The sequence below is a fragment of the Protopterus annectens genome, chromosome 4.part1, assembly GCF_019279795.1.
Source record: "Protopterus annectens isolate FY-2018-M chromosome 4.part1, PAN1.0, whole genome shotgun sequence".
NCBI classification, from domain to species: Eukaryota; Metazoa; Chordata; order Ceratodontiformes; family Protopteridae; genus Protopterus; species Protopterus annectens.
In genome coordinates, this window is record NC_056734.1 from 968,589,534 (window position 1) to 968,607,929 (window position 18,396).

Consider the following 18,396-nt stretch of genomic DNA (forward strand, 5'->3'; position numbering starts at 1 on the left):
CTTTATTTATGAGGTCCATGATGATCCTTTCCATAGCTTTGCAGACCAAGCTAGTCAGGCTTATGGGGCTATAGTTTCCAGGATCCGTTGAGGCACCACCTTTGTGGAGAGGGACCACTGTTGCTGTACGCCACTCTTTGGGTACATATCCTGTAGTAAGGCTGAGATTGAACAGTAGTTTTATGTTTGGGTTTAGCTCTTCTTGGAGTTCATGTAGGATGCAGCCTGGGACACCGTCTGGTCCCATTGATGCTGTGTTTTTTGCTTTGGAGAGGGCGGCTCTTACCTGAGCATCTGAGATGTCAGGGGGGCAGCACTCTGCTAGGATAGATATTTGCCCTTTTGGTGGGGAGCGTGTAAGCTAGGATGTTGGCAATGTCTGTGGTTTCGGTGTATTTTTTGTCATTTTGGACTAATTCTGAGCATATCTGGGAATTCCCACCCAAGTTGCTAACATAACTAAAGAAAGCCTTCTGATTATCCTTAGTGTCCTGTGCAATTTTTCTCTCGAAGCTGGCCTTAGACGATTTTATGAGTGCCCATAGTTTTTTACCAATACTGATCAGAGATGCCTTCCCTTTTTTGGATTTTGCTCTATCATGTAGTAGCTTCCTCCTTCTATTGTATAGTTTGTTTATGGCTGGAGTCCACCAGACAGGACATCTGCCTTTGGAGGATTGAGTCTTGGTTTTATTTGGGATTACATGATCCATGCATTCCTGAAGGTGTTCATAGAATGCATTTATAAAGGATTCTGCGGTCTGGGCCATATTTTCCACAGGCCTGGGGGCTTTGAAGGATTCCACCTCAGTTTTGAGGAATGTGAAATTTGCTTTAGAGAAGTTTTTCACTGTGGTTTTCTGGGCAGGGGGTGGGGTCGGGATGTGAATATCCAGTGAGATTAGTTTATGGTCTGATCTTACCAGTGAGGGATACACTTCTGGTCTGGAGCATAGAGTCCCCATGTTGGTGATGATCAGGTCCAGTATGTTTTCCCCTCTTGTGGGAGTAGTAACAAGTTGTTCCATAGCATTTGAGTTTATAAATTCTAGGAACCTTTGGGCTAGGGTGTTGGAGCTAGAGTAATGCTCCCAGTCTATGTTTGGGTAGTTGAAGTCGCCCAATATAATGGTGTTTGGAGAGACCTTCATATTTTTCAGTGCTCTCAGGAAGGCCGAGTGGGGTTCCTGGGTTTGGGAGGGTGGTCTGTAGCAGGCTATAAACTGGAAGGCAGTTTTACCCACTGTTAGTTGCACATGGATAGTCTCTGATACTTTGTGCTGTGCCACCAACCTGGAGGTGTCTGAATCTTTGACGAATATTGATACTCCCCCTCCTTTTGTGGTTTGGTCCAAGTTTTGGGGCCGGAAAGCATGGTATGAGGTATAACCCGGTAGTGCTGGGGTGCTCTCGGGAGCCTTGAACCAGGTTTCTGTTACTGCACAGATATCGATGTTCTCCATGCTAAGGAGAGTTTCAAGTGCATGCATCTTGAGGTTTAGACTTCTGGCGTTGAGTAGCATTACTCTTAGTTTCTTATCCCTAGTGATACCTATGGAGGTGGGTTTGTCTTTTGAGTCTTGCCTAAAAAGGCACTATGGGGGTAGCAAGAGCCGTTGCCAATATCCGAAAGCCCAGGGGTGACAGGTGGAAGCCGTCCCTAGTGAAGCATCGTGGCTTGTCGAGCATGTCATCCCAGGCTGACAGGCATTGGATCCCCTTTGAATGACACCAATACTTAAGCCAATTGTTGAAATTGATCATCTTGTCTTCATATTGTGGCATCATTCTTGGTGAGGGTAAGATGCTACTCAAGGTCAGAGTCATACCGGCCTGGGCTACATGCTCAGAGAGCTTCTCTATGTCTCTTTTCATGTAGTCCAGGGAGGTACGTCTCAGGTCATTCACACCAGCATGGACAATGACTGAGTCATATTTGTACTTGCCTTGGAGTGACCTGAGTGCTTGTGTTATGTGGCGGATCCTAGCGCCTGACAGGCAGCTCATCGTGACCTTCTCCTTGTTCAGCCTGGTGAGCGGGATCTACAAGAAAAACATGCTAGAAACCCCCAAAAATTCTGGGCTGCAGTCAACTCTGTACTGCAATCTGGGAAAACTACTACCCCCACACCCAAAACAGGGAACAACAATGACAACATCCCCACACAGTTTAACAAATACTTTACTGAGACAATCCAGGCCCTAGCTAATAACCAAATAAACTCCACTCACCCAACCCCAACAAACACACCAGCCACAATGGAAACACAAGCTAGCAGCTCCCACTTTAGCTTCCAACCAGTATCTATCAAAACCATCCAAAAACTCCTCCAAAAGCACAAACCCTCCACCCTGGCTGTAGACAACTTACCCGTAGAATACCTTCAAATAGCAACAACAGCCATAGCCTATCCAGTTGCTATTCTCAACAGATCTATCACAGACTGCAAAGTACCACAGCTATGGAAAATCTCCCATATCATACCACTACACAAAGGAGGTAGCTCCTATGAACTCAATAACTATCGTCCTATCACTATCTTATCACCCATATCTAAACTCTTACAAAGGGTCATACACATTGAACTTATGAACCACCTCCTAGAAAACAAATTGCTATCTAAAAAACAGCATGGTGTTAGGCCCTTCCACAATATGTCCACCATACTTATATCATTCACTAATACCCTTAATTACCATGGAAATAATAGAAAACTCATCTCAGCCATATTTTTACACCTATGCAAGGCTTTCGATATGGTTAAACACAACAGACTTCTCACCTCTATCTCTCCCTTAAACCTTAGTTCCTCCAGTTATCAGGTCCATACCAGGCAGTAAAATGGCTAAACCAACTACCCCCCCTCCTACCTGTATTATTAGGAGTCCCTCAAGGGGACTATTCACCAATCAACTCCCATCCTCCACCCCCAGTGCCTCAGTTTTTCAATATGCAGATGATATCACAATCATATGTGCCACCCGCCTCTAGATCATCTCCAGTCACTAACACAAGAATCCTTCTCACAAGCAGAAACCTGGTTCACCAAGCAACAGCTTATTCTTAACCCAAATAAAACAAAATTATCGCTATTTTCCTCTCATAGACAACTTCACAATAACCTCTAATAACAAAACTGTAATCACCCCAACTACCCACACCAAACTTTTAGGCATTGAAATAGACAACAGCCTAAGATTTGACCTGCACACTGCCCAAACTATCAAGAAAGTCCAAAAAAAAGCTCAGTCTGCTCTATCATAACAAACAATTTCTCACAAACTAATCCAGAACCACAATAGCCAGGACACATCTGCTATCCACCCTCCTCTATGCATCCCCAGTCCTAACCAACCTTCGTAAATCCGATGTAAACAAGCTAGAATCCTGCTACAATAAGATAGCTAGATTTGCTACAGCATCTGCATATAGGGCACATTATTGCACCTCTCTCAGAAACCTAAACTGGTTAGAACTCCCTCTACTATTTCAACTCAATCAACTGTCACTAGCACATAAACTATACTACTACCCATACAAAATCCCAGCCCTCCAACATCTAATACGACCTCACACCACAACAAGAGCCTTGAGATCCAGCACCCTTAATCTTCTAGAAGTCACCAAATATAACAATGAAGCAGGGAAGTCTCTCTTTAGCTACTACACCTCCAAACTCTGGAACTCTCTACCAGCCACCCTTACATCCAATACCTCCATTACACAATTTAAAAAACTTCTAATTACCCACCTTACAAACAACTGGCTTTGCTCCTGTAATGCCCATGGGTAAAGACAAGTATACAAGCAACAACTATTTGCATAGCCATAGACCAAAGTTTCCCACCAAGTTTCTAATTCTAATGTGACCTTATGAAAGCATAACTGTAAAATATTGCATCTATATATTGTAAACAAAAGCATGCACAAAATGTATGTCTGCTGTGTACCATAATGTACTAGAAGTGTGTTATCTCTGCATTGTAAATAGTTATTAGTCTGTAGTAGTATGATAGTGTATTGTATGTAAATGGAGCTTTTCTCCCCTGGCCTCTACTGAAAACGGACATGTGTCCAGCCGGACTTCCCCGGTTAACAAATGTAAAATAAATAAAATTTTAAGCATTTTTGATTCTAGGGAGTTAATGGGATGGAGAGAGAGAAATTAAATGTGTTTTTTAAAATATTGCCACTTGGCCTGTCCTACCATTTTTTTGTTTGATTTAATGACACTGTGTGCATGTGAGAGAATGTCCTTGTTTTTTATACCTTGCTTAAGCCAAGTTTCCGTATTAACATTTATCAAGAGGAGACCAGAAATTTTAGTTATGTGTGGAGTAGTGTTAGGAGTGGGAGGTATTGATGGGTTTGAAGTAGTGTTAGGAATGGGAGGTAATGGTGGGTGAGGAGTGGTGTTAGGAGTAGGAGGTATTAGTTGGTGTGGAGTAGTGCTAGGAGTGGCAGGTATTAGTGGGTGTGGAGCAGTGGAGTATTAGTAGTGTTAGGAGTGTGAAGTACTGGTGAGTGTGGAGTAGTGTTAGGACTGGGAGGTATTGGTGGGTGTGGCTTATTGTTAGAAAGGGAGGTATTGGTAGGTGTGTCATAGTGTTAGGAGTGGGAGGTACTGGCGGGTGTGGGGTAGTGTTAGGAGTTTTAAACATGGTAGACTTCTTTGAGAAAGTCACCGAGGCCCTGGATGAGGGAAAGACATAACATCTATCTTGACCTTGCCAAGACATTTGACACAATCCCTCACTCAGCTATTATAGAGAAACTCTCTGATTTGGGAATTAATCCCTACATTACCAGATGGGAAACCAACTGTCTCACTGACAGGACATATACTGTCAAAGAGGTTGACTTCACCATTTGCAAAAGACCACTCACCAGTGGCATACCACAGTGTGCTGTGCTTGGCACCTTGCTGCTTGGAATTTATTTCTAAGAAGTCCAGGCAAACTTGGATGACCTGTGGCTGACCAGGTTCGCTGATAATTGCAGATTGGGAACAATCATTGAGTCCCCCCAATGATGTTAATATACTGCAAACAGGGTTAACGCAGACAAATGATTGGTGTCAAAGCCATGGATTAAAGCTAAATACAAAAAATACATTATTATTCCCTTTGGGAAATCTGACATCCCTGCTAATTACATTATAGACAGCACTGCCTCTTAGTGTAAACCCAGTGGTACATAATCTGGGATCTCAGGTTGATAGAAATCTGAACTTTGACCACCACATATCCACAGTAGTAAGGAAATCCACATATCCACAGTAGTAAGGAAATCCTTCTATGTGGTACATCTTATAGGTAAAGGCATTGCATCTAGATCTAAAGATGTTAAAATTCCATTATATTCAGCCCTCATCAAACCAATAATCGAGTACAATGCTCCCTTTCCCATGTACCTCACCAGACACCTATAACAATTGGAGAGACAACAGAGATGCTTCACCAAGAAATTACAGGGTACATAAAACAATTTTACATGGAAAGACTGAAAGCCCTGTCACTGTATTCTGTGTCCTACAAACTGCTAAGTTGTGACCTGTGCCTGGCTTACAGGGCAGTCTCTGACCCAGCCCTAATGGAAATGCTGCACATTCATAAATCAAACTGCAGGATGCTCACTCACTCCAGGGATCTTAACCTAGCCTCTGACATGAACAGGTCATGCTGGGATATAGGTACATCTACCAGAAAGGTCAAAATGATTGACTTCAACAATTAGCTAAGCTTCTGGTGTCATTCAAAGGGGATCCAGTATCTGTCTGCCTGGGATGACATGATCGACAGACCATGATGCTTCACCAGAGATGGTCTGCAGCTGTCGCTCCTGGGATTCAGGTTACTGGCTAAGGCTCTTGCCACCCCTATAGTGCCTTTTTTAGGCAAAGTTCAAAGGACAAAACCACCACCATAACATGTACAAGCATGCAAAATCTGAAGGTAATGCTAGAAGTCTAAACCTCAAAATGCACTCTCTCGAGGCACTCCTAAAAATGGAGAACATCGATATCTGTGCAGTAACTGAAACCTGGTTAAAGGCTCCAGAGAGCAACCCTGCAATACCAGGCTACAACTCTTACCACACTTTTTGGCCACCAAACCAGGATTGAAACACTAAAGGTGGAGGAGTGTCCATATTCAGCAAGGATATTTACACCACCAGGTTAGTTGCCCAACACAATGTGTCTAAAATTCTCCAGGTGCAACTAATACTAGGTAAGACTGCAATCCAAACTGTAGCTTGCTACAGATCCCCCACCATGTCCCAAGATTCTCACTACACCTTTCTAAACATACTGGAAAATATTAATATACAACCAAACACCCTAATACTGGGTGATTTCAACTACCCTGCCATTAACTGGGAAAACTACTCGTGTACCAACACCTTTGTCCAACGGTTCTTGGAATTCATAAATTCCAATGCCCTGGATCAACTAATCCATAGTCCCACCAGGGGCTCCAATATCCTAGACCTGGTCATTACCAACATGGGAAATTGATGCTCCACACCTATGGTCACCCCCTCGTTGGTCAAGTCAGACCATAAGCTAATCACCCTTAGCATCCACATCCCACCCCCACCCCCAGTATGGAAACCTCCATAAAAAACTTCTCCAAAGCCAACTTCATGCTACTCAAGTCAGAAGTTACAAAATTCATGACACCCATGCAGACGGGAACTGAAAGTTCGACTGCCGAGTCCTACACTACGGCACTGTAAGAGCACATCTAGTCATGCATGAATCGTGCCATCCCAAATAGAACCAAGATGCTGTCCTCCAAAAAAAAGGAAGCCAATCTGGTGGTGCCCTGCCATAAACAAACTTTAGAACAAAAGGAAGAAACTGTTGCTGAAAAGAGGAAAATCCCAGGATGCAAAAAACTCCCTTACCAGCCTCAGTAAGAAGCTGAGATCCCTCGTTTTATTTATTTATTTATTTATTTTACATTTGTTGCCCAGGATAGTCCAACTGGATACATAACAAAGCAAAAAAAGGCCACACACAGCAAACAGAGCACGGTGCCCACACAGGAAAAAAGTTCATAAACCAAAACAGTCATAAAAGTGTGGGTACCTAATGGCAGTTCAACTGGTTTCAGTTATCAGTTCTCACCACGTCACAGGAATAAAAGTCCTCTTCAGGAACACAGGTCATAAAGTCCTCTTCAGGAACACAGGTCATAAACTCTTTCAAGTATCCAAGTAAAACGAGACACCGAAGTAAAAGGATAATAATTTATTGTAGTTAGCGCTTTCGCCACGTAGGCTTCATCAGACTTTATACAAAATGAGAAATCTACTTATTTAAAAACTAATGAAACGAAAACCATTGGTCATAAATTATCCAATGAAACAGCAAGGTCATTAACTCATATCTAACACATGAAAAGTCTATGCTGAAAAATGCTGCAAACAGTTGCCTCAAAGCAATACTAAAAAATATTAAATATATTGCCTAAAATACAATGTCATATAAACTACTGACATATATACTAACATTCAATATCTAAGCTAAAATCTGCACTAAACAAATACATATAATTAAAACATTATATATGGTGATTAATACGAACAACTAACATATAAACACCTTTGGATGACAGCAACTCCAATGCAGCTGAGTTGCAAGCATAAAATGAAAACAGTCTGAACAACAAGCGCTTCAAGTACTGCAGCGTGCAGAAACACATAAAGTTCACATAATGCACTTAACTTATTTAAAGTGTTGGATTATCTAAAATAAAACAAACATCACACTCTAGTTCATGATGTATCCAGGAAAGCAAAAAAGACAACATTAGGTAAACACGATAAAAACTCTAACTGAATACAAATGAAAACAGAACCATATGACAATAAAAGTCACTAACCTGAAAACATAACAGCTTGAAAATCCATTCAAAAGAACCAGCATATATATATTTATATATATTTTGATTGCTAGCTAAGCACCTTAATGTTACAGCAGCTCATAAATCCATTATAGAGAGCAGTTTGTGTTAGCTCTCACTCTAGCTTGCTAGGCATTCACCATAGGGTGGTTTACATAATGTTAAAGTAACATAACACACACAATACTTTGACATATATAGAAGTGAAAGCATTGTGTTACAAGTTGTAACATACACTTAAGGTGTACATCAGCAGTAAAGCAGGTTAAAAAATAAATAAACCAAATGTACACCATTTGACAAAACTCACTATAGCAGCACACTCAATCGTAGCAGATATTAAGACTTCACTCGCTGTTGAATGCGACTCTGCGCTAGTCCTTAAACAGCAGTAACAAATAATACATAAACTCAATATAAATATATGGATATGCAATCAGCTCTATCTACCTAGATCTCATAGTGGAACCCAAACGCTCCAAACAAGAAGAGGGGTATATAGGAAACATGACAGATAGTAACCAAATAACTATCAAGCAAAGCCCAAGAATATAAAACTATGTGAGAAATCACAACTAACTATCAATCCTTATCTAAGTCTCTACTGAGCAACTAACAGAAAAATACACACGAAAAGGGGAGGAGGGAGGAGGAGGTGGGGGGAGACAAAGTCCAGGCTTATAAATATCCAGTACTAAACGACCGGAAGACATACTAAACTGCAGATCCAGAAAAGATCATAATTTCGGTCTACACACCCTTCTTTTCCTTAACATCGGTTTAATTTGAACTTTATCATTGAGTCCTGGTGCCTTGTTGGCTCTACATCTGATAATCCACCTTAACTCCTTTTCTAAAGTCAAATTTACCATATCACCACCTCTAATGTTCCCAAACACAGTTTGGAGAGCACAGAAAGTGAACTTATGCGTCGCATCAAACAACTGTACATGTTTTGCTAAGGCATTATGAGCCAGGCTAACACGAATTTGATAGATATGCTCCCTTATGCGCTCCCTCAAAGTTCTATTGGTCTTCCCAATATAAAACGAGGGGCACTTGGTGCATCTAGCCAAATATATCAAATTACTACTACCACAATCGGTCCCAGTACTTAGTTTAAACGTGTAGCCTGTAGTTGGATGTACAAAGCTCATCCTAGTATCTATATAAACACATTGTTTACACCTACCACAAATTTTAGTATTATACTCATGTTGTATATGAGTATTCTGATGTAAAACATTCTTAGGGCCACAGAGAATCCTTCTCAGGTTAGGTTTATTTTTAAAAGTAAGCTTAGGTTGGGTCCCTACTAAGGGGCCTGCCTTGTCATCCAATAACAAAACATCCCAATGCCTCTCCATTATCTCCCTAAGAAACACAACATCTTTGGTGAAGAACATACAGGCTCGTATCTCATTATTGGTCACTTCCAATGTATCATGGCTAGTTGTACTTGGTTCCAAAAAGTAAGGTCTAGCTCCATCAGATCTGACGTTATCTACCTCTCTCAAAACTTCTTCAAATTTAAAAGGAGCATAGCCTCTCGAGGTGAAGCTACGCCGCAAATAGCTAACTTCATTAATATAGCCTTCTTCTGAGGCATTAAGCCTAGTGGCTCTCATCAGCTGACCTTTCATCACATTGTCAAATACATATTTAGGGTGCATACTCCCTCTATGTAAAAAAGTATTCTTATGGCATGACTTGCGATGTATAGAAGTATTCAAGAGGCCACTATCCAATCTATGTATATTAACATCTAAAAAAGAAATTTGCTCACGTGAATAATTCAAAGTGAACTTCAAAAATTCGGTGGATGTGTTAATATAATCATAAAAAGCCAGAAGGCTCCTCTCGTCACCAAGCCAGACAATAAAAAGGTCATCCACAAATCTTTTATAAAGGCCTATGTCTGTCATGAAGCGCTGGTTCTGCAATATAAATCCTCTTCCCATTTTGCCATAACAAGATTGGCGTAGCTATTGGCACAAGAAGTACCCATAGCTACGCCATCCTTCTGCAAAAAAAGATCTTCACCAAAAAGAAAGAAATTGGAATAAAGAATAGTTTCAAGGAATAGTGCTAGCAGATCTATTTTTACCATACTATATTGTGACTTACGGCTTAAATAATCAGAGACACTGGAAACACCTAGATCATTGGGAATAACTGTAAATAAACTGACAACATCCAGTGTCACCAGGTAATATTCTCTATTGTCATCAAGTTGTTTAGTATAATCATATAAGTCTAACAAAAACTGTTTACTGTCTCTAAGAATAACTGCGTTAAGATCAACCACAGGGTAGGAAATATTCCACATAAATAGAAAGGGGCTCAGTAGCCCAGCCTTGTCCAGCAACAATGGGGCATAGGAGGATTGTGCAAAGATTTATGGACTTTGGGGAGACCTTGTATAATAGGTATCGAGGATTCTTAACCTTCAAATAGTCATATGTCTCATCATCAAGTAAGCCGTTCAAAACTAAATCATCTAACATATCATATATTTGGAAAACTTTTTCAGTAATCTCTCCCATTGTAGCTTTATTATAAAATTTCACATCTCCCAACATCTCACGCATCCATCTAACATAATCTGGTTGGTTCATAACCACACAAGAGCCCCCTTTGTCGGCTGGTCTAAAGACTACAGATCCATCTAGTTTTAACTCATCCAATGCTTTCCTCTGTTTATAACTTAGATTATTCCTGTAGTTCTTCCTGTGGTTAAAATCAAAATATGTATAAATATAATTTTCTACCAGTTTAGCATAAGTATCTACTAAAGGGCTTAGTTGAGGCATATATACACTGGTAGATTTAAAACGTGGATTGTACGTCACATCTTGGGTTGTGACAAAATCTATTTTCAATTGTAGATTCCTAATAAACAGTCTCAAATCTATGATGGAGTCTACTAAATTACCATTACAGCTGGGTATAAAACTCAAGCCTTTCTCTAGTACATTTTGTTCATCACTAGTAAGGACTTTATTAGATATATTGATAACTAACGATTCGTGGTTCTCTCCCACATTTTCTTTAGGGTCGGGCCATGTTGCTCCCCCCCTGACCCTTTCCTCTTCTGTCTGCCTCTGCTTGCAGATCGTTGTCTGCTTACATAGGAATGTTGGGCTATGGGAAAAGGAACACTGGCCTTACCTAAGTTCTCATAAGATGTGCTGGGTAGTACTTGACCAGTAATCTTCCTACGTACTACTTCACTATTCACCTTGTCAGTTGCCATATTATCCAGCTTAGAGTTCTCACCAATGTTAACTGCATTAGTAACTATAGGAGTATTAGATGTAACAAGACCAACACCATTGTCATTAGAAACCTGACTATCTATAACATCATTTAATAAAACATTATCAGTACAGGTATCAACCAACACATTCTCAGTTGTAGCAGGTAAAACATTAGTAACTGTAGCAGGCAAAACATTAGTTTCATGTCTTCCAGGCAAAGCTGTCCTGTTATCAGGTAGCTGCCTAGGCCAAGTAAAGACATGGCAATTATTAAAGTCCCTTAAATCTCTAAGTATTTTATTTTTCTTTTGTTCAAGTAATCGCTTTTCAAACAACATGACATTGTCCAGAACCCTCTCGAGTTTAGGATCAATTAAGTCACTAGAAAAACTATGTTTGATCTTGTCATACAGTGTATTAGCTCCATCTCTAAGGGTTTCCTCTTCAGGGGTAAAAAAGTTAATCAACAGTCTCATATAATTGAAGCAGAGTTCTAGGTTCAGTTTCTGCCATTGACGCAACAGTTCTGGAAACTTGTTCCCTGTAGTAGGCATTTTCAAGATCCTGAGGCCTCTCGGTACAATTTTCTTAGCTAGGCAGGCCTCAAAGTGGTGTCTCTGTAACTGAAGTCTCTTTAACTTTAATAAATCGGTCTCAAGTTTAGCGAGGTCTTCAGTCAAGCTCATGTTATTAACATTATTATCTAGATTAGCATCAGGATTCAAAATCGGTGCATAGTCCAACAAAAGATTCTCTCTACCAGTCACACAAACTCTAAACCTTTCGGTCCTCTGAGCTGCAGTGCCCAAAACATTCGGTGTATATGGAAGTTCAATATTTTGTAGTGTACTTTCCGCCATCCTCTTCTGCTGGTGTGTGAAATTTAGAGAATAAATAACAAAGCAAAAAAAGGCCACACACAGCAAACAGAGCACGGTGCCCACACAGGAAAAAAGTTCATAAACCAAAACAGTCATAAAAGTGTGGGTACCTAATGGTAGTTCAACTGAAACCAGTTGAATGGCAGAAACTGAACCTAGAACTCAGCTTCAATTATATGAGACTGTTGATTAACTTTTTTACCCCTGAAGAGGAAACCCTTAGAGATGGAGCTAATACACTGTATGACAAGATCAAACATAGTTTTTCTAGTGACTTAATTGATCCTAAACTCGAGAGGGTTCTGGACAATGTCATGTTGTTTGAAAAGCGATTACTTGAACAAAAGAAAAATAAAATACTTAGAGATTTAAGGGACTTTAATAATTGCCATGTCTTTACTTGGCCTAGGCAGCTACCTGATAACAGGACAGCTTTGCCTGGAAGACATGAAACTAATGTTTTGCCTGCTACAGTTACTAATGTTTTACCTGCTACAACTGAGAATGTGTTGGTTGATACCTGTACTGATAATGTTTTATTAAATGATGTTATAGATAGTCAGGTTTCTAATGACAATGGTGTTGGTCTTGTTACATCTAATACTCCTATAGTTACTAATGCAGATAACATTGGTGAGAACTCTAAGCTGGATAATATGGCAACTGACAAGGTGAATAGTGAAGTAGTACGTAGGAAGATTACTGGTCAAGTACTACCCAGCACATCTTATGAGAACTTAGGTACGAAGGCCAGTGTTCCTTTTCCCATAGCCCAACATTCCTATGTAAGCAGACAACGATCTGCAAGCAGAGGCAGACAGAAGAGGAAAGGGTCAGGGGGGGAGCAACATGGCCCGACCCTAAAGAAAAATGTGGGAGAGAACCACAAATCGTTAGTTATCAATATATCTAATAAAGTCCTTACTAGTGATGAACAAAATGTACTAGAGAAAGGCTTGAGTTTTATACCCAGCTGTAATGGTAATTTAGTAGACTCCATCATAGATTTGAGACTGTTTATTAGGAATCTACAATTGAAAATAGATTTTGTCACAACCCAAGATGTGACGTACAATCCACGTTTAAATCTACCAGTGTATATATGCCTCAACTAAGCCCTTTAGTAGATACTTATGCTAAACTGGTAGAAAATGATATTTATACATATTTTGATTTTAACCACAGGAAGAACTACAGGAATAATCTAAGTCATAAACAGAGGAAAGCATTGGATGAGTTAAAACTAGATGGATCTGTAGTCTTTAGACCAGCCGACAAAGGGGGCTCTTGTGTGGTTATGAACCAACCAGATTATGTTAGATGGATGCGTGAGATGTTGGGAGATGTGAAATTTTATAATAAAGCTACAATGGGAGAGATTACTGAAGAAGTTTTCCAAATATATGATATGTTAGATGATTTAGTTTTGAACGGCTTACTTGATGATGAGACATATGACTATTTGAAGGTTAAGAATCCTCGGATACCTATTATACAAGGTCTCCCCAAAGTCCATAAATCTTTGCACAATCCTCCTATGCGCCCCATTGTTGCTGGACAAGGCTGGGCTACTGAGCCCCTTTCTATTTATGTGGAATATTTCCTACCTGTGGTTGATCTTAACGCAGTTATTCTTAGAGACAGTAAACAGTTTTTGTTAGACTTATATGATTATACTAAACAACTTGATGACAATAGAGAATATTACCTGGTGACACTGGATGTTGTCAGTTTATTTACAGTTATTCCCAATGATCTAGGTGTTTCCAGTGTCTCTGATTATTTAAGCCGTAAGTCACAATATAGTATGGTAAAAATAGATCTGCTAGCACTATTCCTTGAAACGATTCTTTATTCCAATTTCTTTCTTTTTGGTGAAGATCTTTTTTTGCAGAAGGATGGCGTAGCTATGGGTACTTCTTGTGCCAATAGCTACGCCAATCTTGTTATGGCAAAATGGGAAGAGGAATTTATATTGCAGAACCAGCGCTTCATGACAGACATAGACCTTTATAAAAGATTTGTGGATGACCTTTTTATTGTCTGGCTTGGTGACGAGAGGAGCCTTCTGGCTTTTTATGATTATATTAACACATCCACCGAATTTTTGAAGTTCACTTTGAATTATTCACGTGAGCAAATTTCTTTTTTAGATGTTAATATACATTGATTGGATAGTGGCCTCTTGAATACTTCTATACATCGCAAGTCATGCCATAAGAATACTTTTTTACATAGAGGGAGTATGCACCCTAAATATGTATTTGACAATGTGATGAAAGGTCAGCTGATGAGAGCCTCTAGGCTTAATGCCTCAGAAGAAGGCTATATTAATGAAGTTAGCTATTTGCGGCGTAGCTTCACCTCGAGAGGCTATGCTCCTTTTAAATTTGAAGAAGTTTTGAGAGAGGTAGATAACATCAGATCTGATAGAGCTAGACCTTACTTTTTGGAACCAAGTACAACTAGCCATGATACATTGGAAGTGACCAATAATGAGATACGAGCCTGTATGTTCTTCACCAAAGATGTTGTTCTTAGGGAGATAATGGAGAGGCATTGGGATGTTTTGTTATTGGATGACAAGGCAGGCCCCTTAGTAGGGACCCAACCTAAGTTTACTTTTAAAAATAAACCTAACCTGAGAAGGATTCTCTGTGGCCCTAAGAATGTTTTACATCAGAATACTCATATACAACATGAGTATAATACTAAAATTTGTGGTAGGTGTAAACAATGTGTTTATATAGATACTAGGATGAGCTTTGTACATCCAACTACAGGCTACACGTTTAAACTAAGTACTGGGACCGATTGTGGTAGTAGTAATTTGATATATTTGGCTAGATGCACCAAGTGCCCCTCGTTTTATATTGGGAAGACCAATAGAACTTTGAGGGAGCGCATAAGGGAGCATATCTATCAAATTCGTGTTAGCTCGGCTCATAATGCCTTAGCAAAACATGTACAGTTGTTTGATGCGATGCATAAGTTCACTTTCTGTGCTCTCCAAACTGTGTTTGGGAACATTAGAGGTGGTGATATGGTAAATTTGACTTTAGAAAAGAAGTTAAGGTGGATTATCAGATGTAGAGCCGACAAGGCACCAGGACTCAATGATAAAGTTCAAATTAAACCGATGTTAAGGAAAAGAAGGGTGTATAGACCGAAATTATGATCTTTTCTGGATCTGCAGTTTAGTATGTCTTCCGGTCGTTTAGTACTGGATAATTATAATCCTGGACTTTGTCTCCCCCCACACCCCCCCTCCCGTCCCCCCCCTCCTCCCCCCCCCCCTTTTTTCGTGTGTATTTTTCTGTTAGTTGCTCAGTAGAGACTTAGATAAGGATTGATAGTTAGTTGTGATTTCTCACATAGTTTTATATTCTTGGGCTTTGCTTGATAGTTATTTGGTTACTATCTGTCATGTTTCCTGTATACCCCTCTTCTTGTTTGGAGCGTTTGGGTTCCACTATGAGATCTAGGTAGATAGAGCTGATTGCATATCCATATCTTTATATTGAGTTTATGTATTATTTGTTACTGCTGTTTAAGGACTAGCGCAGAGTCGTGCATTCAACAGCGAGTGAAGTCTTAATATCTGCTACGATTGAGTGTGCTGCTATAGTGAGTTTTTGTCAAATGGTGTACTTTTGGTTTATTTATTTTTTAACCTGCTTTACTGCTGATGTACACCTTAAGTGTATGTTACAACTTGTAACACAATGCTTTCACTTCTATATATGTCAAAGTATTGTGTGTGTTATGTTACTTTAACATTATGTAAACCACCCTATGGTGAATGCCTAGCAAGCTAGAGTGAGAGCTAACACAAACTGCTCTCTATAATGGATTTATGAGCTGCTGTAACATTAAGGTGCTTAGCTAGCAATCAAAATATATATAAATATATATATGCTGGTTCTTTTGAATGGATTTTCAAGCTGTTATGTTTTCAGGTTAGTGACTTTTATTGTCATATGGTTCTGTTTTCATTTGTATTCAGTTAGAGTTTTTATCGTGTTTACCTAATGTTGTCTTTTTTGCTTTCCTGGATACATCATGAACTAGAGTGTGATGTTTGTTTTATTTTAGATAATCCAACACTTTAAATAAGTTAAGTGCATTATGTGAACTTTATGTGTTTCTGCACGCTGCAGTACTTGAAGCGCTTGTTGTTCAGACTGTTTTCATTTTATGCTTGCAACTCAACTGAATTAGAGTTGCTGTCATCCAAAGGTGTTTATATGTTAGTTGTTCGTATTAATCACCATATATAATGTTTTAATTATATGTATTTGTTTAGTGCAGATTTTAGCTTAGATATTGAATGTTAGTATATATGTCAGTAGTTTATATGACATTGTATTTTAGGCAATATATTTAATATTTTTTAGTATTGCTTTGAGGCAACTGTTTGCAGCATTTTTCAGCATAGACTTTTCATGTGTTAGATATGAGTTAATGACCTTGCTGTTTCATTGGATAATTTATGACCAATGGTTTTCGTTTCATTAGTTTTTAAATAAGTAGATTTCTCATTTTGTATAAAGTCTGATGAAGCCTACGTGGCAAAAGCGCTAACTACAATAAATTATTATCCTTTTACTTCGGTGTCTCGTTTTACTTGGATACTTGAAAGAGTTTATGACCTGTGTTCCTGAAGAGGACTTTATGACCTGTGTTCCTGAAGAGGACTTTTATTCCTGTGACGTGGTGAGAACTGATAACTGAAACCAGTTGAACTGCCATTAGGTACCCACACTTTTATGACTGTTTTGGTTTACCAACTGGATATATGTCCAATTTCAGCGGAGGCCCAGGGAGAAAAGCTCCACACATTAAAACAATTACATTCACAATTAGCATGAGAAGTATAAGTACAATTATTATTAGTCATAGCTGAATCTTAAATGATTACAGGCAATCAGGTAGAAGCAGCTAGGTTTGTTTGTTTGCGTCTTTCGGCTTTTCCCGGTTAGGGGTCACCACAGCAGAACTCCGGTCAGCTAATGATTGGTTGTTGATTTTTACATGTCGAGTTACCAGCCCTGATACACAACCTTCAATGAAGGTACACCCATTCACGCATATCTCCATGCAGAAGACGCTCTAGCTGAGAATCGAACCGGACAGCGTCTTACTGTGAGGTGACAACGCTACCGCAGCACCACCACCGCGAGTAGGTAGAAGCAGCTCGGTAATACTTACAATACGGTTATATATGCTATAGTATAGTAGGAGTTAGTCTGGATTCTAGCAGCAGCAAAGCCAGTTAGTCATGAGATACCTTTTGAGATTTTTCTTGAATTGGTTTAGTTATGGTTCTAAGGTTAGATCAACTGGAAGAGAATTCCAAATGTTGCTTACAGAGTTGGAAAACAAGGAGTCACCAGCAGAGTTGTTAGCTTTGAGAGTTTGGATTAGTAGCTTGTTAGAAGAGCGCAGTTGCCTGGTATTCTTGTAGGGGTAAATGATGCTTTTAAGTGCAGAGGTATTATCTGGTTGGTTGAGAATTTTGTGGGCTACTACAAGTTGACTGTACTGAAGTGAGCTAGTCAATTCTAGCCATCCTAGAGGTTTAAGGTTTTGACAGTGGTGAGTTCTGTAAGTAGAGCCAGTGACAAATCTAGCAATGTGATTATAACAGCTTGAAAGTTTGCAGAGTTCAGATTTGTTCAAGTTAGTGAAAATGGAAGAGGCATAGAAAACGGTGGAGAGAAGATGAGTGCGGGCAATGGCAGTCCTTGCTAGTGGGGTAAGGAAATGTTTATTTTTATATAGGGAGCCCAGTTTTTTTATTAATGGTTTTAATGGTTTGATTGATATACACATCAAATTTAAGGTTATTATCAATAGTTACCCCTAAGAGTTTAGTATGGTTATCTGGGGAAATAACAGTTCCATTATTAGAAGAAATCGTAAAGGAAAGTGATGTCGACCTGTGAGTGGGGGAAAAAAGTAGTAGTTTAGTTTTCTTTGGGTTTAGGAGCAAGCGACGGTCTGAAAGCTAGTTCTCAACTGTGTTAAATGTTTTCTGGGATAGCATATGCAGGTCAGATAAGATAGGGGCTATGCAGATCAAGGTGGAATCGTCTGCGTATTGTATACATGTAGCATCTGGAATGGTGGAGTGTAGGTCATTAATAAAGATGGAAAAGAGAAGAGGTCCTAAGACAGAGCCCTGGGGAACTCCAAGGGTAAGGGGTAGTAGAGTAGATAGATTACCCCCCCATATGACAGCCTGTTGTCTGTAATTCAGATAGGATTGGAACCATTGAATGGACTGATTATCCAGGGAGATGGACTTCAATGTAACGGTAAGTAGTTGGTGGGTGACCATG